The sequence below is a fragment of the Amblyomma americanum genome, chromosome 3 (genome assembly GCF_052857255.1).
Source record: "Amblyomma americanum isolate KBUSLIRL-KWMA chromosome 3, ASM5285725v1, whole genome shotgun sequence".
In the NCBI taxonomy this organism is placed as follows: domain Eukaryota; kingdom Metazoa; phylum Arthropoda; class Arachnida; order Ixodida; family Ixodidae; genus Amblyomma; species Amblyomma americanum.
The window spans coordinates 156,950,412-156,974,252 of record NC_135499.1 but is presented as its reverse complement, the minus strand read 5'-3'; positions in this window follow the sequence as shown (position 1 = coordinate 156,974,252).

Sequence of the window (23,841 nt, the reverse complement as noted above, 5' to 3'; positions counted from 1 at the left end):
GAGCAGACGGGCATCATTTTGAAGAAATAAATCTCTTCTATACTGACGTCTAAAGTTGACTGAAGACAACGAACTCACTTAATAATTAGCAACTACTGATGTCAATGAACTCACTTAATTATTACAGCTACAAATTTTCTTCACGTACAAAGCTCCTGTGAAAGTTGTATAACCTTCCGTTGTAGCTGTATGGCTGTGCTTGGGTTGAGGCTGATCAGTGATTATTCTCTTAAGAAGAATTAACAATCTACTCTGCCCTCTGAAATTCCCGTAAACAATGAACCAAGTCTATGTAATGCACTTACCAATTTATTACAACTGCCTTATTCCGCTAACTAGTTTATGAAAGAAGCGGAGCATTCTGAGCAAAGTGCGACAAAAACCATACATATTCTGCAGCCTGTTATAATCAAATCGCATTTGCAGTGGTTGCTTTATTTCTGTGATTATTTTATTTACTTAACTCCAGCCACCTCGTAACCATTGGTTACTTATTCTGGAATCCGTAAGTGCGGCCCTAGCTTTCAAAGTCATCATAGAAAAAAGTAGTTATTTGCTGTCAGCCTCATTTGAGTCTTTATAGGCTCCACTGAATCTCCTGTAAAGTGTGCTTTGGCTGCATAGCTTACCTGCGCTTGAGGAAGTTCTTCTTGAAGGAAAGAAAAGGACCCAAATTGTTGAGGGATGTCGCCGTAGCCAGCTTTCATATAGATCAGGAGGAGGAGCCTTGGGGTGAAGTACTTACGTTCTCCCTTAAGCTATAGGCCTATGAAAGGTAAAGAGAACCCTTGCCTTCAGTTTTCGAGAAATTTGGGATTACAGGGGTGCCATAGAGGCTCCGGGGCTCAGAATCGAACCTCATTGCTTGGTTACTTTTGTTAAAGACGGCACTACAACAGAAACATACATGGAACAGCGGCTGCGAGGTCAACAACCCGATGATATTGGCTTATTGAAAAAATAGGTGATGTGCGTATAATAGCAAGCAAAAAATTAAAATAAAATAAAACGTAAACAAAAAGAGGGAGCCTTTTTTCTTTTGCAAAAAACAAGTGGTGGATGCTGATCTTTAATCGTACGGTTTTTCTCAAGAGAGTGCTAGTGAGTAATGACTCCCTATTTGCTTGAGCAGCACTTGTTCACTTTAGCAAGGCTGATTTTTACTTGAAGAAAATCTCCCTAGTTTGGCAAAGAGATATGCCTAAACCTTTCCTGTTCCCGCCTACGTTATAGCTTACCAGTGGTCTTCCTTTCAGCGACTGTGTGTAATTTAAGAGCTACAATTCTAATTAATGATAATAAAAACTTTATTAAAGGTTCTAAGGAAGCGCGCGACCTTATTTTCACAAACTCATTGCTGCTAGACCAAGAAGTCATACTACTTAAGTAAAATGCTTGTTTCTATTCCACTCAGAGTTGAAAGAACGGCTCGTTTCTCTCGCATTATTTCGGTAAAGTCGAGGTAACTGCGAAACCTGGCTGCTGAGCGTATTACTAGTTCGCATCCTTCCCACATTTTCTTTTGCAGCCAACGCATTCCAGTTCTTTTAGGATACCAAGTCAGTGAAACAATATACTGCAGGAGACAAGCGCACTGCCGGGAATGAAAAAAGCTGAAGTGATGAAGGAAACAAGAACCCATTTCCTTCCGAATGATATCCAATAGTTTTCGTCACCGCCTTTTCGTTTTTCGATTGAAGATTGGTTTTCCGGGCTCAACTCAAAGCCTTGCTCGAGCAGACAACAAACAGCACTGAATACCGGAGAACCCGAGATTCGGGAAGGGTCCGGACTCTTCGAGGTCCGGAATAAGAAACCGCATTTAGATATTAAGCACGTGAATTCTAAATTAGTATATATACTCTCTTTTATGCGTCTTCTTCGAGCAGTTGCTACCTCTCTGGTTGGGTTTTTGCAGTACTGTGGCGGTCATAAATAAGGATCTTGTTTCAATGACTTCCCAGCGGCTTCCAATTTCTCCGAATTCCACCAAGCAGCGAATCGACAACAGATGAGGCGTGCACAGAACCGATCCAAAATCCTTGCAAAATATAATGGTTCTGTGCGCTTATTTCTGTGGTTACTTTCTTTTTGGCTTAAGCAATACCATTTCTATTTCGACTGTGTCTTTTTCTGCCGCGATCCCAAAGTATAGCATTTATAAAAGCTATATAGTAGAAATTGGTTTCTTCTAAGTCATGCAGTGAGGCTCTTGCAGCATCAGTAAAAATCATGAGTCTCCTAGAGGCTAAGATGGAAGTTGTTCTCACCTTCAAAAGATTTGCAACGCTGTCTATGCAAACTAGCGCGCTCGAGATTAGTCCACAGCCCTCCACTACGGCACATATTTCTCTCTTCTCTCTCGCATTCTCTTCTTCATCCTCTTCCTCAAGGCGTGCTTCAGGAGTCCAGCAAGTGTGATGCAGGTACTGCACTTTTACTTTCCTCTTAACCAATTTTATATCTTAATGAGCCATGCAATGTGGCATAGAAAGAAGTTCCTTGGACTATACTTTTAAGAAAGTCTGTTTTTGTTTCGAAAAATATGCGTTAAAGTCTACTGCTATATTTCAGCTCGCGGGAAAAACTCCGCGCATCAAACATCATTGCTACACATCTCGGGCCTCGGAGTGAAGAACACTATTACAGGAGCAATATTCCAATACAAATATTCCAGGAGGGTGCATTCTGCGGTAAAGAAGACTTTCACAACTACAGATTATTAAAGGAGGGTAAACATTATGGTAATTGAACCACTGCACAGAAGATTCAGCGCTAATAAACTCGCGTAACACACAACACGATGTCTATCTTTATGTTTGCTCGGCTCCTCGCAGTTTTATATGTGAAATACTCAAAAGTGCTTCTTGTCAAAATGTACTGCTATGTCAGCTGTGTGAATGAACATGCCACATGAGCGATGCCCCCATAGCGATGGTTTGGAACCGATGATATTTTTGATCTTGTGGTGCAGTGGGCTTGGATATAATTCTTATAAAAAACACGACTAAAATGAGAAAGAACGAGTCTAATTTACTTCTTCGCGGGGAAGTTTCATTCACATCAGCCGTCTCTTTTTCTTGTTGAACCTGACAGTAATACTTACTTACACCCCCACCGCATGACCACGTGATGCGGGAAGCTAACGGCATTTACATCTTGCCCCGTTGGCAGCAAGAACTGAGTTCAATAAAAGTTGAGCCAAAACATGAAGAACACCAGAAGATAAAACGTAACTAACGAAAAACACGAAATTGATGCAGCCGCCTGAGGTCACTGCTGCTTCATTACGGGGAAGCAACAACAAAACATACGCACCATACCTCCTAGCTCACGAATCGTCAGTTGTGAAAAAAGGTACAGCATTCCATGCAACTGAAACAAAAACGTGACGGAATATGGGGAGCCAGCTTGCCGGTGAAGAGGCGCGGAATGATGGAAAACCCAGCTCGAAAGACTGATTAAATTGAGTTGAATAAATATGAACTCAAGTAGCTTTAGCATGCGCTAGATTGATGCGCTCACTTAAGGTGAGCGCTATCTTTCTTAAAAATAGAGCGGCTTCAATTTTCTCATTGCCAGCGATCCTAATAAGGCACATTAATTCGACAAGAGTTCTTTATAAGGCACCAAGTGTAGCAGCCAGAACGATCTGTATCCATCTTGAGGTAGAATCTTGTATCGTTTCATCACCGTCGGTTGAGTTTGTGGGCGATAAACATGCTCTATGTGCAAGGATTGTACTGTATGTTCTGCGAAATTCACACAACGATACTAGTTTATTTGGATAACAATAATAATTCATTACTGAACAAAATTCAAATGCGGCTGAGCGATGAAATATCAACGCCGTGAGTTCGCAAATGTTTAATTCCAGCAACATGAAGGCATGTCTTCTAAACCCTGGTTGGTTGGAGAAGCAAGTTTCATTTTCCAATGTAATAGAGGGTAGCAATTGGTACCCTTTTATAGTTAACCTGCCACTTTCCTTCTCCTCTTTTTCTCCTGTCTTCATTTCAGCCATTACCATTAAGGTTCCGTGTAATGTCTAAATAACCTTACTGTACACTTAATCTGTGCTGCGTAGACGTGTGCAGTTTAAAGAAGAATGTTTTTGCGGCAGAAGAAATGCACATTTGCCTAACACGTTTTAAAACACTGGTGTCAAGGAACTCCAGAAAAGGTTGCCGATACAACGGTACAGAGAACAAATACTCTGTAAGTGCCTGAGTCATCTGCCTTCTGGAGAGGCTATACAGACAGCCTAAAGAAAAACCCACAGTGAGGAAAATGAAGGTGTCAGCAACTTCCTTAAGAAATCCCCATAAAGGCCCCTCACGAGTGTGTCCCGTCGGTGCAAATAGGAAAGTCAAATGAGCACTGAGACGCCTAATAAGCACAGCTACTAAAAAAGGGTGGTTTGACGTTTTGAAAAAGAGTGAAACGCGAAACAAGTTGATGTAGGAATAAGTGAACAAAACCGATTCCACCAGACTCTAGAGAAAGAATTAGGTTATCGCGACGCATAGGATTCCATTGGGAACGCCATAAGAATGTAGCAAATATTCTGTGAATCACCTGCACTTTCTTCCTCGTAAAGTGGAGAACCTGCAGCCCATGTGCAAGTTTTGCGAATAAAAAAATGTTGCAGACTTGAGTCCGAGCAAACACTGACAGTTCTCCACCCATCCTACTCTACTCTGCCAACGTGTATGTAGTTCTCCATGTTTAGGACGCTGAAGTGTGTTTGTGGAAAGTCGTCGAATCAGACAGGTGCCTCCCAAACGCCCTACAGTGTCTTTAGCTTTTAAGATTCACAAACAAATTGTGTACTTAATTAACCTCTTAATCACACATTAGTGACACAAGCAGCAACACCTCGCTAGAGGCTTTCGCTTCACCACACTTTAGGTCAACAAGTGCCTCCCTGAATTATTCTTCCAGTAAACCGCCCAAATCGCTTCTTTGAGCGACATGTATGCACGTAACTGAAGGACGTATTCATAAATATATATTTGTAGCCGGTACATATACAGCGTCCTGTTTGCTGAAACCGGGAAGAAACAAGGGTCAAGACGAAGTAATAAGATTGTTGCTACTTAAGGGATACTGGACGAATAGACGTTGGCCATTATCAATTAACTACCGCGTCATAATTCCAAAGAGACCATTCTTACCGAACAAGGAGGTGTTTTATTCAAGAAAAAAAAAACAAACTTGGGAGGTTCCGTCACTAGTCGATTTCACAAGTGAAATGCGTGTGTCGACTCAAATGTTTGGATGCGGATCCCGTAGGTTATACTACGCCACCATTCTCTTCGATATAGTGGCAACCAGTCCTTTTCGGTAAGGACGTCACGCGTCTGGATCGACTAGAGGGAATTAATTTAAATCGCAATTTTGTCATCAATATTGTTACTTTTTCTGCGAGAGAAATGTTAACACGGCCAGTTAGAGGTGGATGATCAATTTTTATTCAGAAAAATATTTGGATAGAGGTTTCTTCATCGTCCCTTTAACGGCACTTTCAGCGGCAAAGTACACTGGCAGCGCATCGTGACATGCAGTGCACAGAAATGTTTACCCCGATTAGCGACGAGTAAAGTGAGCACTGAATTTAATTTAACGCCACAAGACATCTGTTTGTTCAATGATAATTTGCGTGGTGCGAAATGGTCCCGTTTGTCAATCGCATTGGAGGGATACAAACGACAAAAACATAAACCACTCCCCACCACTCTCTTCTGAAGAGGTTAATTTCTCCGGACACATTGTCCTCATGGCTTAGGAAGATCTAGATCGCACAACAACGCATACAGTACTCTTAATGAACAATGAACAGACTTCATAATGAACGAATTGCAGTCCTAAATCACTTTTATTGGCCATCATCATAATCATCATCATCATCAGTCTCACTACACCCACTGCAGGACAAAGGCCTCTCCCACATCTCTCTAATTAACCCTGCCCAGCGCCAGCTGCGGCCACCCTATTCCCGCGAATTTGTTAACCTCCTCCGCCCACATTACTTTCTGCCACTCCCTGCTACGCCTCTTTTCCCTTGTAATCCAGTCCGTTACCTTTAAGAACCATCAATTATCTTGCCTTCGAATTGCATGCCCTGCCCAAGGCCATTTCTTTTGCTTGATTTTGACTAGAATATCACTAACCTGTGTTTGATCCCTGACCTACCCTGTCCTCTTCCCGTCTCTTAATGTCGCACTTATGATTTTCCTTTACATGGCTCGCTACGTTGTCCTTAACTTAAGATGAACCCTTTTTGTTAGCTTCCACTTTCTTACCCCACAGGTGAGTTCCGGTAACATACAGCTGTTATATATTCATTTCCTCTTGTGGGATAGTGGTAAACTTTGATTCATGATCTGAGAGAACCTGCCCAGTGCTCTCCACCCCATTCTTATTCTTCTAGTTATTTGATTCTCGTGATAAGGATTTGTGGTCACTACCCGCCCTAAGTAGACGTAATTTATTACCACACCAAGAACCTCGGTACCAATTGCAAAAAGCTGTTTTCTTGCAAGACTGTTGAACATTACTTTGGTTTTCTACATCATTATTTTTAGACCCACAGTACTGCTCATCCTGTCTGGTTGATCACGTTCTGTGGTTCATCTCCCGAGTGACTTAACAAGGCGAATCGGAGATTACTAAGGTATTCTCCATTCACTCTTATCCCTAACTGTTCCCAATCTAATTCTCAAAATACCTCCTGTAAACAACTGGTGAATAGCATTGGCGAAATCTAAGTATCCCTTCGTGTCTTCTCTTTGTGTCTCCTGTCGCAGCGCTTTTGAAAGTTTTCAAAGATGTACCAACTAGCTCAGTTGTCCGTGTTACTCCAAGTCTCTCTGCCTTACATCCTTCCTGATTGGAAGTTTATTGTTTACTTTGTTTAGGACTGTGGTAGCTTTGCATACGCTATATATATCTTCCAGTATTTTATATAAGGCTCTTCTGCAACCTCATTCTGCAATCCTTGTATGGCTGCTGAAATTTCGAATCTGTTGCTTGTGGGCTAACCTCTTAAGCCCGTAGTTTCTTGGAAGCGAGTCTAATACTATGAAAGCGTAATATAGAGTGTTGAGTACGCTTTAGCGCTCTTCGGAGAAAATAGGTTTACCTTGCTTCCCTACATTCAGCTTAAACCGACGAGCAAAATAGGTCTTTACTTTGATAATTTATGTCCTCTCAAAGACCATAAAACTAAGACTTGGGTAATAATGGCGGGAACACCATACGTGTGCTGCATCCATCTGGATCACTGTGTACACTAATGATTTCATTCCTCGCGTGCCAAATTATGTCGTGAGGCGTACCTGTGTTGACGGGACGTCATCGCCGTCACGGGGGCAGACTTACTACTGTTATGAAGGCTACTTTGCGCCATGGCGAAATCAATATGATGGACTGTCAGCTGAACATCAAAAACAATTTTCGTGCATGAAAGGCATCAGACGTGGAATCCAAAACCAAACATGCGCAAATTAGTGTCCCCCTACACTTAAGCCTTTCGTACCATCAGGTGGATTCTGCGACGTGGCGCATGCCAGTTACTCACTAACAAACAACTACTCAGAGTCATTAACCGACCAGTCACGAAGTTTGCTAGTCAGCGGCTGGCTGAACTTTCGGTGTAGGTTTTCACATATGCATCACCGTAAAAAAATACAGAAAACGAAGTATACATATTCAAGTAAGGGCATATAGCTTCACTGAATAGAATCTGTTTTCAAGTTCTTGTGATTTGGCCATTATCTTCCAATGCATAGATAAAAGTCATGTATTTAGCTGAATTGGACATTTTCTTATTCGCCTTGTTCGGAAGACCCTGAAGTGGAACAAGGAGCCTCTGGTTTCCCTGGAGTGCCGTGCCTTGAGCAGCAAAAAAAAAAAGGTGAAATGATGTCATCAAATTATTCAACATAAAAAAAAAATGGAAGCCTGCACTGCACAAGCTTCCTTACCACACAACACGGAATCGAGCACTCATTTTGGGCGGAAACGACTAAATAGCATACTTCTAGATTATATTTTCTACCGATGCAGGAATAGCAGCTGAAAACTAGTACGCCTCGTGTTCAATGATATTGAGTTTACTATTTAGTTCACAAGTTTTCACTGATTCCAAAGCAGCCCTTCAAGGCCTACGAGGTTCTCTAAGCCGCGGGTCTCATGAACAATTGATTGCAGTGATTCGTGAGGTGTGCCTCTGCGCCATATTGAAATGTCATTATATCATTTTTAAATTGCCGTCAGAACACCACGGTATCAAAGGAAACAACCACGCAGACAAGGCTGCCCGAACTTCTCACAATGACGGACTTCAAGCTTGAATTTTCATGTCAAGAGTTAACGCAGCGTGCGAGCTACGCGGAGTGGCGCTGGAGCTCACACTTTCTGCGTAGAACACTGGCCGTTTTTCAACCGCCCCTGAGGGCACTGGATCCTGGACAGTGCCTTCGTCTTCCCCACAATACACAGCGTCGCGAAGCAACGTTGCTTAGCCGTCTATGGCTCGGTGTTGCATTTACGAAGAAAGAGACATTCCGGATTTGGATTGCCAACAGCCCTGCTTGTGTGAGATGTGGATGCGAACAGACAATTGTACAATCTCCTGTGGGAGTGCCCTGCTTAGGCAACCGAAAGACGAACGCCGCGTTGTGCCCTGGACCCCCCCCCCCCCCCCCCCCCCCCCCCCGATTCTCGTCCTTTAACGAAGGATAAGATCCTGGAGCCGTGGCCGCAGCACTCGACTGCCCTCAAGGCATAGAAGGCACTGCTTTGCTTCCTGAGAGCGACTGGGTTGAGGGACCAGTTGTGACTGTGCCCCTCCCGCCTTCCCTCTTTTCTGGCTCAATCCCATGATCCTTCTTCCCCAGTGAAGGGTAGCGAACTAGAACACCCTTTTTGGTTACAGGCGCGAAAACAGACACAACACAAGGTAGAAAGACGGGACGGAGCGCCATTCCGTCCCGGCGCTCCATCCCGTCTTTCTACCTTGTGTTGCGTCTGCTTTCGCGCCTGTGACCAAAAAGATGTACAGTTACCAACTTACCCAGCAAGACGTTCTTTTAGAACACCCTTCCGGCTAACATCCCTGCCTTCCCTCTCGCTCTGTATATCTTTCTCTCTTATCGCAGAAATTTACTAAACAGTTAATGCCAAGAAACACACAGAAAAACTGGGTATGTTTCAAGAAGCAATACCAAAAATAACCGTTCATGTTGAGATAGAGTAGGTGGCTGATTGATTGCGCAACGAAGGCCAGTATAAATGGTGAATGGCGTCCCATCAGCTATTTTAACACCGCAAATGAAATAGCCAACTTGAAGCAATTTTTTTTTATTTGTACTCTTTCAGCTATTCTGAAATACTGCTACTAGTGCGAATATTAGACTGAAGCACAATTCATATCAAGGAGAGATTATATAAACCAGAATTATATAAACAACGAGTAAATAATAAACTATGGGCGCTGCACCGGCTGGCTTGCTGTGACTGTCGCTTAGCAAGAGAACATGCAATTTAAACTTCTTCCCTGTTAAAATTACTTGCCTAGAGAGAGAGCAGGCAACATTTCTCTCGTATGTCACGGACTGCTAGCGCCTCGAGGGAATCCACCATCACTCGTTCGCAGTTGTTTTTCAACAAGGCTGTTTCAACTTGAGGCAGCCCGAAACAAAAGGCGGATAACTTTCCGAAACTATGTAACGGGCGCTGTTTGGCTCCTTTGTAGTGCCACACAGAACCGCTGCTTCGAAACTTTTCGTAATTAGGAGCAAGCACGTCACGCGTCGCGCTGACTTCGTGAGTATGTTATCCAAAAGTGTCCGGAAGATGCCTTAGGGCTATAAAGAATTGGCACGTTCTAAATAAGAACGCTGCAATTCTTGGGGGCTTTAAACGAAGGTGCTGAAACAGCGCGTTTGTATTTGGACTTAAAGTGTGCGCATTGTTCTTTTTTTTTTCTAATTTGTGCGCTTGCAACGAACTTTTGGCTTTGCGCACGAAGGAAAGAACAGAAAATATGCTTGAAAACATGTACTATCTAGACAAGCGTATATTCTGGAGAAGCGTATATTTAAACAGGAAGTTGATTTTGAGCGCAGTGTTTCGCGTAGCATAATCAGTAACCGCAACAATCCTTATAGTATTTTCAGTTCTTTCCTCGGGATGCTTCTATGCTCGTGCTATTTATTGTCAGAAACGCATCACGATGGCTTTATAATGCTGTCTTAACTCGAAAAGTAGAATTGGCAACGCATCAGAAATTTAGACCATTGTCGTAAATTGTTCTCAACAGTATCTTTGATTATTTTACACATTCTTAATGGTTGCAAGTGATGCCTGAGAAAGCTGATTCCCAGTTTGCTGTTTTCGAGGTTGCCCCCTCGCCTGCAGTGGCGATCGCTCAAAAGTGTCATGAGATGAAACTAGCTCATTTATTGACAAAGATTAATTAACTACCTTTTGAAGGATGCACTGACCGGTGGTGCAGAGTTTGCCGGGAAAAATATATACGGTTGTTAGGCGGTAATTTGTGTTCCTCTAATTAATACGAAACTTACCCGATTACCGGTCTTGGCACGATGTGTAAGAATGCAGCTGCCGGCTTTCGGACACAAATTAGGACCTTGCCTTATCATAACTACAGAGTACTAACCCAAGCAACAGTGCCGTTAGTATGGAAGCCAGATGTTCTTACTTACGCGGTGTGTGAGAATGAAATGAATTGTAATATTGCAAGCTCAAAAGCATGTCCAGGTGCTCTCGTAGTCTACACAAAGTAAAAAATCAGCAGAGGGACTCGCTGCTCGCACCATAAAATTTATTTGCGCATAATTTCGAAGATAGCAATAGGAACTTCCTTTTTTTCAGCAAGACAAGATGAACAGAAATAAAGAGCATATATTAACAACAAAGCCTTAAAGCCAATATATTAAGAGTGTAGCATTCTATGCTTTGAAGAGAAGCCATTGCGAATTCATCCAGCTCCAGTTTTATATGCACGTAAAACACTCTAGAAAAAAATCGAATGAAAAAGTAATCCCGCTTCAGCTATTGATTCGTGCAAAAAGTTGTCCAAAAGCACTACCATCTAACCACACCATGTAATCAGTCTATCAAACACGCACTAAATTGGGAATTACTTAGGCGGAGCGTAGACAGCTGGGCTAGTTGGTTCACAGTCGCATTATGATACATCGTTCTGGCGCACGAAAAACACGGACGAAGGAAGAACAGACACACAATCGCCGGACATCAACTGAAGTTTATTCACAGAAACCAGTCCTATATGTACACATGTGACCACCAGGTACCTGATATCAAAAGCACAAAATCGAGAAAACCAAAAGGCAATCAACCAGAGCCACAGGTTCCATATCGCACACGTGCCTTCATGCAAATCGCCCACAATTTCTGTGCCTAGCTGACACGATCAACACCGTTGGCCTTCAGATAATCTAGTTCCTTTCTTCTAAGCACAATAGAGGGAGTACTGACGCAGTGATCTTTATCATTGGCAATACAGAGGGCTTCAAAAATTTCCCGGCTTTTCTGAGTCCTGAACCTTCTTAACACACTTGTTTCTTCCAAAAACGCCTTGCATGCTGGCTTATACGAACAACGGCGAATGTGGTCAGCTAAATGACGTTCGCCACTAATCGAAGTTACTGTCCTGCGATGCTCTAGCAAGCGTTCGTTGATACAGCGCCCGGTTTGTCCAATGTAGCGTTTGCCACAGGCGAGAGGGATGTTATACACCACGCCAACCTTGCAGTCGACGAGGGCTTTGGTGTGCCTAATTTTGCAGGCAGACCTCTTTTTGGGTTCGTTTACTAGGCGGCACAGGCGTCCCAGCTTCTCCGGAGCTGAAAACACTACACGGACGCCGCACTTGTCCCCGACCTTCTTGAGGCGGTGCGAGACCTTGTGCCAGTAAGGCACAACGACAGGTCGCTGTTGCGGGCGTGTGTTATCCACCTGCCTGTGCCGTCCACCAGATTTTACTTCGCTAATCTGGCTTTCGACCACTGAGGCCACGATTTCTCTCTGGAAACCTGCCTTCTCCAGACGCCTTAGTTGGGCATGGACACTCTCCCGGACTCGATGCTCACACGACTTGGCTAGAGCAGAGCGGATGCAGTTTTTTGCAATAGCTCTCTTCACGAGCTTAGAATGAGCCGATTTGTAGTTAATAATTTGTTTTCTCGACCGTGGCTCGTACTGCCAGCACACGCGCGTTTCCTCAAAAATAAAGCACACATCTAGATACTGGATGTGCCCTTCCTGCGGCAGTTCGTGCGTGAACTTCATGCCAAAGGCGTTGCAAACAAAAAAGTCAATAATGTCGTCCACGACAATACCCCTATCCCGAGCCTCAGTCGCGTTCATTACTACAAGGTAGTCGTCTACGTATCTAAAAACTTTCAGCACGCTGGCGTTGTAAAGGGACGCCTGAATGCGCTTGTCAAGGGTGGATAAAAATATATCGCTTAAAAGCGGTGCTAGGCAAGAGCCTATGCACACTCCTTCTTTTTGGATGGTTTTCCCGATTTTGTGCTTTTGATATCAGTTACCTGGTGGTCACATGTGTACATATAGGACTGGTTTCTGTGAATAAACTTCAGTTGATGTCCGGCGATTGTGTGTCTGTTTTTCCTTCGTCCGTGTTTTTCGTGCGCCAGAACGATGTATCATAATGCGACTTGGGCGGAGCAGTCTAAGAATAAAATAAATAAATACGGGCACTGAAGCTGCGCCTTCAAGAGTAGAGCACGATAGCGCCTGCTGGAATACAAATCCCCGCTTAATTAAGCTATACGACCGTGCCTGCGTGGCATAGGAGCAGTATGTAGGACTCAGTATGCAAGAATGCTTGAGCGTTCGCTTCCCCTCCGCCTGCCATCTGTTTTGAGAAGCCCGAGTTGACAGCTCCTACCAAACGGCCCATGTCACGTGACGTCACACAGCCCTAAGATCAATCTGTTCGTGGCCAAATCAGCTGCCAGATACCACCTGCCGGAAGCATGCCCCCGATTTCTTGCTCACAACGCTGACGCCGACCATGCCGACAACGGCGATACCAGACTTTCTTGAGAACGGCGACTTTAACGCTATCGCGTGAAAATACAAACACACAGGGTACCCTTTCCACTTCTCAGGTCAGAATAATAAGATCACCATCTATGTGACTTCGCGTGCTTTAGGGGACTGTTATAAATACGGAATTAAGTCTATTGGATATGTTCGTGTCTTCCCACTTTTCATCCTTCCTTTAACCACAGAAGAAGAAGAAGATATGTTCCTACTTCCGCGGCGTTGGTAAGTTCTGCGAATTGTGTTGTTTATTCAAAAACTTTTGCTTTGAATTCTGCGTCATTACACTACTGCTGTCTGCACAGCACCCTAGTTTGGTCGACAGCACCTCCTGATGTTTTTTTGTCGTGTTTCGTTTTTGACATGACATGCAGTCACATTTCGTTTTTGTCGTCAGTGTAGTGAAAACATTGTTTTTTTTTGTTTTTATGGGAGTATGAGAGGAAAAATGTTGTCAGTCGGCGGTGAGCTGTGCCTTACATTCGGCACATCAATTAAGGTCGACCAAGTTAACCAAGAAACAAGAACCACGACAAGAAGAGGCAGCAAGCATTATCTTATCTCAATATTGCCACACTGAAAGCGGCAAAATCAGCGTCACTTTGAGTGGCATTCAGAATGACGATAATAACCGCTACCGCATTAAATAGTAGAAATTCTCACTTCCGCGCTACCATTCCATTAAGCGATTTCATTTGGTGGTGAGAATGAATCTGAGATATAAAATTCATCAGAACAACAGGCAACAAGAAGCCAACCAATAGGAAACGCCTTCCAAAATCACCTCCTGCCCCATCTTACCATCGCCTGTGTGCCTCCTTCCACACGATAACCTGCTCTCATTCCTTCGTCACGGCTTTTCCAACACCGTCGAGATCTCAGGAAAAGGGCTATTAGCAGCTGCCGCTGCAACAAACCAGTACGGCAAGTAAATCAACAAGCAATCGAAGGTGTCTCTTAATGCAGAGACTAGACAAGCACGCCATGAATATATAAGCAAGACAACTGCTAGAAACCTAATACGCAGTGCAAAACAACCTAAAAAAGGCTCTGCTGCGCTTGACGAAAAACCTTCTTTGTAAGTTTCCAGCCTGTTTATGCCTTTAATTTTCGCAGCTCCGAATGTAAAAGATACCGGCAATTTATCGTTACCCAACATGGTAAAATTAAGCATGTGGTTCGGTTTTAACGCTCTTCACTAATTATGAGCTTCAATAAATAATGAAACTTTCCAGGAAATATATACAGAAACAAACGTTAAAAGAATAGCTTTACACCTTAATAGAAATGACCAGTTCGAAGACCACGCAAAACTCACCTCCAGGAAATCTTCTGGGTATCGCGAAAGTAACATGCAAGAGTTTCGCGCCCGAGTTACTCCTGTAACCGACACTAGTTTCTTGATTACTTTCTCATGCATGCACAATCTCGGAAGGCAGGCCACATTACCTGCGCCTGTTCTAGAAATCAATCTGCGCGCGTGTTCTTACCACGGCTGTCTTGAGAGAGTGGAAATTGGTTGCGCCTCAGAAAGAATGATCACACACACTGGTGCGGAAATTGGTTGCGCCTCAGAAAGAGTGATTACACGCACTAGTTTGGCAGTTGTTTTTCCACTGATACACAATTTTTCTTGGGGTTTCTTTCGGTGGCTACACAGATGATGCAGTTCTGGGAGAAAAGTGCCGTGCAATCATCTTCTTTCTTCTTCACTTCCGGACGAAATTGTGCCAAGACTTGCATGCAATGGCCACAGCGGACAGGTTTTAAATTACGTGTTTTATCAGCACACGGCATTTTTGAGAGCATGCTGCGAACGTATGTTATGTTCTGGGATATCAATTGAATTGATTGACCATCTCCAGAAAAGGCGTTTGAGTTTAGTTTAGATATTTGTAAGCCACAGGTGGGATTAGCCTAATGAATATTCTGGATGCAATTGCTCTACCATTGCAACACTTGAATGCTAATGTCGAGAATCTGAGGCGGAGATCTGTGACTTGAGCGCCTTACGTCGCCATGCACCTAATCTACCGTAGTAGTCATCAAGTGCAGCATTCACCACCTGGGGTCCAGATGGTAGTCCCGAAGGTATTTTCGAAGAAGGCGGGAAGCCTGTTTTATTTACCGCGCGGGTAAACAACGTTTTGAAGTGACCCGTTTGGCGCTCCTGCCCTCTTGAGGGGTGCGAGTAAGACACACCTCTTGGCGTTGTAATCTGGGCAGCACAGAAGATAATGTCCTACATCACCGCACACACCGCACGAAAAACACAGCGGAGGCAATGCCATGCCGAACTTGTGCACCCACGCTGAGGTACGAGCAGAACCCGTGCGAACGCGGCGCAGTAAAGCGGCTTGAGGTCTATTTAGTTCATTGGTCCAAACGGCTGGTTGAGCAGACCCCACAAGGAACTGCAAAGGCTGAGCACCGCTTTATTGAAGAATGTCTTGACGCCTTGAGAGACATTTCTTGATGAACCTCGTAGCCCAAGATACTTTTGTGCGATGGTACTCATTGAAAACCTGTTGGAAGCTTCTGCTTTGGAGATTATGCAACAAGCGCAGAGAGCTAGGAGACAATCATTCAGAAGGGAAACCACGCTCTAACATTTTAAGAGCAGATTTGGAAGCGTTGTCCGTTAGCCACCTGAAGCGATGTTTCTTCGTTGCAGCAGTAAGTCCCACTTACTGTAATCGCTAACAAGCGAGAGAGGTACCTGGCAGCAACATATTAGTAGGTTCATGCTTAAGCACCTAAATAATCTGGTTCTTTCTGATCCCTTTGCCACCAAGAATTCATTGGAAGTTGCTAGTGTGTTGAAAGGAGAGCAGATTGGATATGCCTTTTCCATAGATGTTGAAGATCTTTTTTATTCTATACCACATAACGACCTGTTTATTGCTGTCAGACAGTGCATTGAAGCAAACGGTACTATCGCATTCCAGAATACAGCCGGCTTAAGTGTAGATAACTTCATGTCACTTTTAGAATTTTATATCAACGCTACTTTTATCGAGTTTGACAACCGGCGCTATCTACAGCGCCAGGGCATTTGCATCGGATCATGTGTCGCTCCAGTTTTGTGTAACATTTTTCTTGCATCATTCGACAACGCTTTGGCTTCACTAACTGACGAAGGCAATGTCCTGAAGATTTTTAGATACGTAGACGATTTTTTAGTAATTTTAAAGAGAAGTGACCAAGGCCGGTATGAGGAAATTGCGATGAATATTTTAGAACAATTTGTACAACATGGAAAAGGGCTCTCTTTTACCTACGAGTTACCTGTACTTAACCGCCTCCAGTTTTTGGACTTGAACATCATGCTCGGAGAAAAGTGTGTATGCTGGTGCTACCGCCCTAGAGCCAAGAAAGATTTTTTGCCTTTTGATTCGGCCCAGTCAAAAACTGTTAAGAGGGCTATTGCGACCCTTTCTCTAGAATCTGCACTTGCTAAGTCGTGCCCTCACATGATGCAAGAGAGCTTTCGGGGCGAGGTAGAAAGACTGCGAAAAGCAGGGTTCCCTGATCACGTGTTGACAGCTGTGACCGAAGCACTCCTACAGAAATTCAAGGGAAGGCAGAAAAAGACACGTAGAAAAGAAAGACCCGGGAATGCCAAACCAGTGGTTATGCCATACATCCACAAGGTGTCCCATAACCTAAAAAGGGTGGGCAACAAGTACGGCGTCCCGATGGTGTTCTCTGCGCCTTGTAAACTGGCTAAGATGTGCCCTAAGGTCAGCAGCAGTGGCCCTGCAACATCCGGCTGTGGAACAAAACACGCCAAGCCCTTTGTCCGGTGTGCCACGGGTGTGGTCTATGAGATCCCCCTTTCTTGTGGCAAAGTGTACGTTGGCCAGACAGGGCGTTGTGTTAACGACCGTGCCAGGGAACATGAACGAAGTTTGGGAAACGCATCAGACTCATGCCTGAATCTACCCGCTCATTGCCTTTCTTGCAAGGACCAAAACGATGAGAACTGTGAGCCACGGCTTGACAAAATCAAAATTCTAACCAGGAGCAAAGATAGATTAGCTCGGGAATTATCTGAAGCATTTTTCATCAAGGCAAAAGGCGACACGTGTGTCAGCACCACTTCTGTCTCCCTGCATGCCAGCGAATTCAGATTGCTTAAAAATATGGGACGAAATGCGTGCCGCCCTCATTAATCTACCTTAGCTGTCATCGTTGTCATCTTGGCCTTTTCTTTTTGTGGTCTGTCGCAGATGCGCATGCGCTCACGGTTCGTTTTGTCTTATATGTTCTACGAAAAAACGTGTTCAATAAACATAGTTGGAGTCAGCGCCCGTCCTGTCATGTCTTCTGTGTATTCGTCCTAAAAGTTAGCGCTGCTTAAATTTTAACGAAAGAAGTGAAGACGAAACCAGATAAGGGAAAAGAATGAGAAACTCAGGAATGCCAACACACCATTAGAAGGAGAATGAAAGGTTATATCACTGGCTTTTCCTCGAAGACCTTAATTAGTTTACTATTTAAGTTTTCTGTTGTGCGCTGCAACGCTTTGATGCCCCAGTAGACGAGACTCAGCAGGGGAAACCCTAGAGAAACGCATTGGAATTCTGGGCGCTTGTATTGCTCCCCATGCGTTAGTGTCCCCTCTAATTCCGAAGAAAGTCAAGCTCTGTCAGCCGCCACTATTCCCAAGAGAACGGAGAGTCAACAGTATGCAGAGCAAACGCCCGTTCACATGTGCCGTGAATATATATTTTTTTGTCCTTCGTCCTAGCTGTAAAACCTTTTTACGATCACTTCAGTGTGGGAAGAACCGCCAACTTCGTCTCCCTTCTTGGCTCTAGGTTAGAGCATGGTGTTGTTGTCGTGACAGCATCATGCGCAGGGCCAGTGTAACAGCAACAACAACCACAACAACAACAAAAACACCCTTGACGGACGCTCAAGCACTAAAACAGCCATTTTATCTGTCGGGCAAATCGTAAGTTAGTACTAACCCCGGTCACCGCCCACTGGAAACCTCTACACACTTTCCACCTTTTTTTTTCTGTTTCTTTTTTCGTCCTTACTTATTTATTTATTTAACTCTTACGTTTTTATTGCTTTCTTTCGTTTGTGCGCATTGGTAGGACTAAGAAGAGTGCGGGTGATAGTGGCCAGAAAACATTGAAATAGTTTTAAAAGGACACTCGTCATCGAGGGTTGCTGGCTGAGGATATACACCTTTTAGTTTAAGTATTTAGAGCACGCTGTGAAATTTACAGTAAATATTTTATGTGTTAAAAGCGAGAAACGCGTATATAGATGTTTTTGTTATAAATATTTTGGTAAAGTCTTAGGCCGCAGCCAGTTCTAAATTTTTATTTGTCTCGAAAAGAGTCGCCGCCCACTAACAGTCTGTAATGGCTCTGGTTTGTCTGTGTGAAGGTAAAGTATAGGCTTTTATCTCTTATAATTAATACACTTCACTACTTATAACACTTTGTGACTGTGCCAGTTGTACTCTCAGTGAGCAGGGCCACTTCCTGCTTGTTTCTCCAGTCTTGAACGTCGAAACTTCGGCCTAGTTTTATCCATACTACGGGCAGTACAGAGCCGTGCCGTCACCGCTAGGAACACTCCCATAATCTAAAGCAAAATGTAAAGTTTAACACTCGTTGCTAACAACATTTGCAATCCGGTAAAAAGGTAGTGTTGCTTCGAGAACTCAACGGTCTTTCTCTGACTTTTGCCCATCGAGGCTTTCAGAAAAAGCCGATCTTGGTCAAGCTACTGCTATGCGCCAAAAGTATATGCGCCTCTCTATCTTATTATGCGATACGTCTCTTTATTTTGTCGCCAAAATATCCAAAATTTTTGCCCGCATTAATCGTAAGACTGTGCTTCATTTTTTGTTTAGAAAGGTTAGCCTAGTAGTGAGAGAGCTTTTACATCCAAAGCTCACTGCGTACGCGCTGAAAGCATCCGGCTTCTGCCTCTCAAGAGAACAAGAAGTGAAAATTGAGAGACGTGCGAAGCAATGATTTTCAAGCGAGCAAACCAGAACCTTGGCCTGCTGGCGTAGCTGACGGGGCGTCGTAGATCATGATGGTGAGAATGTTGATGAAAGTGGCTAACTCTGCGTGCGCTACCTTCAAGTGTTCAAGTATGATTCGTGTTAAAACAATAGGATGGTAATAATTTTGCAAAATTGCTTGAAAAAGCGCGAATATGAATTTGAGTCAAACCGAACTTACTATAGACTCACAACTGCTCATGTTCACGTGTTCATTACAAAAGAGGCTTGCATAGGCCCTGAAGAAAGGCAAGCTCGAAATCCAAAGCGAGGAAAAATCAACTCACACAGAGTACAAGGACGCGCAAAACACTTGTGTCCACTCTTCTAATTTTGTTTTTGTATTATTTTCATTTCGTATTTTTCTGCCGATTATACGTAATGGTGACTCCTTTGTTTCTGCCGTTCGTGTATTCTACCTCCATTCATGGTGCATAAAAAAGCCCTTTTCTTATGTATTTTTCAGCGGTATTCTGTATGTGTAATTGGATTCGCTTTAAGCAGTCAGCATCGAAGCACTGGGTTTCCCTATCGTAAAGTGAAACAATGATGACCGTAAAAACACTGCCGCCGAAAAAAATACAAATGGCGCTGACCATGACGAGACAGGTGGCAAGCTGCTTGCTGACCTGCTTCTGCAGTCTCCTCATGCTTTCTCTCTCACACGTACTCCGGGAAGAGCAAAGTCGTGTATGTCCGCAGCCAAAGCCAACATCGCTGCTTTTGCTAACTGGATTTCCGCGTCAGTCCATTTACTTCCTGGAGGCATCCACTTCGGCTACAACGACCTCTTTTTTCCTAACCGCGTTTTTGACTCATGAAAGCAGCGCTCTTGGGTCCTGCTGCGTTTCGGTAGCAACCCAGAACCTGTAGGTTATGAGAAGTAAGCGAAAAATAGGCATTTGCTGAACCCTGAGCGATTTACAGTTTCACGCTTACGTTAACCCTTTGGCGGGTTTGGGTTATCCACATGGTGGAAAATAATCTACAGCTCTCCACTATGGCCTCCCTCATAGCCTGCGGTGTTGCTTCGACACATCAATGCCAATTAACTATTATTATTTGCATTTCAAGTAAAAAATGAGAAGAAATATAGCTTCTTTCAGATATTCAACATACGCGGCTATGCGGTTCATTTTCACCCCCCCCCCCCCCCCCCCAAAAAAAAAGTAGGAATATGTGGAGTAAACTTTCGTACTGGTCTAATTGGTGAACTTGCAGTGTAGAAAAAACAGTACTGCGTTTTATTATAAAAGTTAAAAGAATGTATGCAGTGTGCGTTATTTTAATAGCACATGCGCAGAAACCGGTCGACACTTATAATAACCCATCTACAACATTGCGATCTCTAAAGCTTTATTGCGGAGTGAATCTTCTATGGGAGTGCAGCAGACATATATCGGCATCCCTATTAATAGAAGGACCTCCAGCGCAGCCAACTGTTATAGACGAGCTTGCAGAATTTCGAACTACAATAGATATTGCTTCATTGTTCGAGATGCCATTAAAAATGCGAAGACATGCTGACAGTCTTAATACCGAAACTTTCATGGCATTCGAGGTTGGGTAAAGAGTAAACTAGAATTCACCTACTAGGAGATTTTAGTGTACTGTACGTGAGCTGCATTTCCTGCTTTGTGGCGGCAGGCACATTTCGAGTCATCTGCAAAGATTATTCGACGGAGAAATCGTCCCGTGCGCAACAGTGCTATTCGGAAATAACACTGAAAAGAAACCCAGCTGTGGAACCTCGGGGAAGGTGAAGTTCACGTCTATTGGATGCGTGAAAGCCAGCTGCCTACCGTAGCAAACGAGAGTTAGTATTCGTAGTGGGCACTGAGCCCGCTGATATCCTCAAAACTAACTTCAGGAATGAGAAATGGGATATTGTCTTCCAACCGATGCCACGGTTCCTTCTTAGGAAATGCCGATGAAACCGCCTCCGGGACATGGTGCAAAAAAGCGCGTAAAGACGAAGACGGAACGAGGAAACAACAACGACGAGCACTACACTCTCAACTGAACAATTATTCCTGAATTTGCAGGTATAAATAGAAAACTTAAAAAAAAAGCTGAATCCTAAAAGCAGCAATCATCACTAGAAAAAAAAATTCACCAATGAGCAGAAGTAAAAAAAAAAACAAGAAACCTAGCCACTCAGCTCAGATAGTTCATTGATAGCCCAAAGAGGATGTTAGAATTTGGAATTACCTATCAGTCAACGTCACAGAAGAATGACTGATGCGAATTCACTAGCACGTGTGCATGTGGAAAGCTTCCATCGATTCCAGGACTGATTGCGTTTGGAACCAGAAAAGAACCGTCACTTTTCCAAACAAATCAGTGAATTTTATTTTTTTCTTTGCATCATTGATCCCACAGGTGCGGCAGTGCTTCCGCAGACCTTTAAGGAATTCGACGTCTTACAACCGGCTTTTGTTCCCGCCAACCTCTCGTTTATACGTCGGACAAACAGGGCGATGTACGTGGCCCACAAGATAACGGCAACTTGTAAGCCACCCCGACACAGCAAGTGGTGAACGTGGCTTTGTGCTTAATAGTGCACTCGTTTTTTCTTTTCTTTCTTCACCGTCATCCTGTTGGCTCCACATCTTAGTGCATATTTTGGCCAACTTTGCGTGAGCAGAGAAAACTATTGCAATGTTGTACCACCCTGCGACATTTTTTAGCCCATGCGACATTCTGAGCATATAAGGAACAGTTTCGAACCTTCGTCGCCCCCTAGGGAAGTTTTTTGGCCCGGACGCAGCCTTCATCCACCTCCGCAACTTGCCGCAAGCCTGTATAATCACATCCCTTAGGTACCCAGTGCCCCTAAGCCTGTCTACCTGCGCACGATGACGGCAAGGAAGAAAAGAAAACACGGTTGCAGTATTAAGCAGAAAGCCCCTTTCACCACTTGCTCGTCGCGGTGGTTTACAAGTTGCCTTTATCTTGTGGGGTCATATACATCGGCCTGTTTGTCAGATGTATAAATGAGAGGTTGGGAGAACACAACAGGTTGCTAGACGGGGACTCTCTCAATAAACTGCCGAAGCACTGCCGCACGTGCAGGATCAATGATGCAAGGAAAAAAATAATATGCACCCATTTGTTTTGGAAAGCAGCGGTTCTTTTCCGGCACCGAGAGCAATTAGTCCGGGAATTGATCGAAGCTTTCCACATGCGCATATGACAGGGAGTTTGCATCAGTAAGCCTTCTGCGACGCTAACTGACGGAATTTTAATTTGTAGCATCCTCGTTGGGCTTTCAGTGAAGTGTCTAAGCTTTGTTTCTATGTTTTTTTTTTACTTCTGCTCTTTGCAGAATTTTTTTCCCAGTTTTTTCTAGAAAAAAAAAAAACCGAGGCGTTCTTCTGTCTTTGTTCGATTTAACGTTTTAATGTCCAGCATAAATTTTGCTCGAGCCCCAAATAAAGAAAAGAAAAAACACTCAAAAGATTATGGGGCGGCGCCCCGATGCCTTATTGTCGTCCTTATCAGGGGAACCTTTGGTCAGCCCACGAGATTTCTTTTCTATCGCAAGCGGCTTCTTACCCAGGAGCGTTGCTGTTTTCTTTTCTTGTTTTTCTTTTTGTTCTGCAAATCTTTTGTAATCTTTGTCGTGTTGCTTCTACAGCACATTTACATTTTTTTTGAGGCAGGGTGCATAAAACTTTGGTCTCTTATTGCCTCTTGAACTGCCGTCTCGTTAGACTATCTAGAAGCGCCGAGCGCGCCAAAGCGATCGCAGTTTCCGCCCACTTCGCTCAGACCATTTCATCAGCCAAGAGTGGTTCATGGTTCCACAATCGTGGTCTTATTTTACTACAGGCCTCCCTCATCTGTAAGACGAAATCACCCGGTGATAATGCGAATGCACGCATGAAAAATTAAATATACTTCTCAAGGACGTAACTTCAGCGGTTTTTGTTTTAATCAGTTTTTGTTCGCGTCAGAACAAGGTGAGATTTACTTTTGTTGTTGCCAGTATTTACGGCAAGATGCTTCACTGTGAAAGAAGGACGAGAAACTTGGAACTCGATACTATAATACAGTTCTAGGCAGCACCAGCTATGAATATCATGACGTCCAGAAAAATTGCTCCGAAGAGTTGAAGTCGCATAGAAAACTTCAGAAACAATATATGCTAAATAATTTGCTTTACTACTTGTTTGTATTTTGTGTATTTCTTAAAAAATAAAAAACCTTTTATTAAGATATACCATTAATAACATGACTGAAAGCCTAAAAAGGTGGAAATTGGAGTAAGCGTTTTTTTATGTTAGTCTATCAAAGGCATTTAAAAATTGTGACCGATTTTACGGGTGTTTGGCTACTAGGCGCTGTGCCGAGAATTATATGTGGGGCTGAACCGCGGCCAGCTAAGCGCTTACGAAGCCGAAGCGATGGCTGAGTGGCTACGTAATTCAGCAGCTGTTGAGCATCGGAAGTTTTCATTCCTCATTTCGATACGGCTTAAACCAAAAGCCCTCGTGTATTGAGGGGTCAGCGCATCTGAAATAAAAACATGGGATAGAAATTAATTCCGAGCTCTCCAGTGGAGCACGCTCTATGCCGAAGTGATGAACTTAAAAACCAATTAAACTACTCAAATGATGCACCAACTCTCTATTCAGGTTTTTCCTGTGATGTCTGCTGAGTGCTGCAGTATGAAATAT